Source organism: Meleagris gallopavo, chromosome 5 (assembly GCF_000146605.3).
Source record: "Meleagris gallopavo isolate NT-WF06-2002-E0010 breed Aviagen turkey brand Nicholas breeding stock chromosome 5, Turkey_5.1, whole genome shotgun sequence".
In the NCBI taxonomy this organism is placed as follows: domain Eukaryota; kingdom Metazoa; phylum Chordata; class Aves; order Galliformes; family Phasianidae; genus Meleagris; species Meleagris gallopavo.
In genome coordinates this window covers 4,500,123-4,500,700 of record NC_015015.2, presented here as the reverse complement: position 1 = coordinate 4,500,700, position 578 = coordinate 4,500,123, and the positions used below count along the sequence as shown (strand labels likewise).

The following is a 578-nucleotide window of genomic DNA, read 5'->3' as shown; positions in this document are numbered from 1 at the left end:
ACCCTCAGCAAGCCTGCAGATGACACCAAGCTGAGCGGTGCAGTCAACACACCAGGAAGGGAAGGGACCTGGACAGGCTGGAGAAGTGGGGCCGTGGGAACCTGATACGGTTCAACGAGGCCGAGTGCAGGGTGCTGCACTTGGGTCGGGGGAATCCCAGTATTCGCACAAACTGGGGGAAGATCTCCTTGAGAGCAGCCCAGTGGAGAAGGACTTGGGGGTCCTGGTGAACGAGAAGCTGGGCATGAGCCAGCAGTGTGCGCTTGCAGCCCGGAAGGCCGACTGTGTCCTGGGCTGCATTAAAAAAGGGGTGGCCAGCAGGGAGAGGGAGGTGATCGTCCCCCTCTACTTGGCTCTTGAGAGGCCCCATCTGTAGTGCTGCGTCCAGGCCTGGGGGCCCCCAGTACAGAAAGGACGTGGAGCTCTTGGAGCGGGTCCAGAGGAGGGCACTAAGATGATCAGAGGGCTGGAGCACCTCTCCTATGAGGAAAGGTTGAGGGAACTGGGCTTGTTTGGCTTGCAAAAGAGAAGGCTCCGAGGAGACCTCATTGCGGCCTTCCACTACTTGAAAGGAGCAT

At 59.3% G+C, this 578-nt stretch overlaps 1 protein-coding gene across 1 annotated transcript in view; it reads left to right on the top strand.

Moving 5' to 3' along the window:
- Positions 1–578, top strand: part of LOC104910938 (palmitoyltransferase ZDHHC13-like) — a 7,588-nt gene that overhangs the window by 2,913 nt on the left and 4,097 nt on the right. The gene's annotated exons all lie outside the window — the stretch shown is intronic.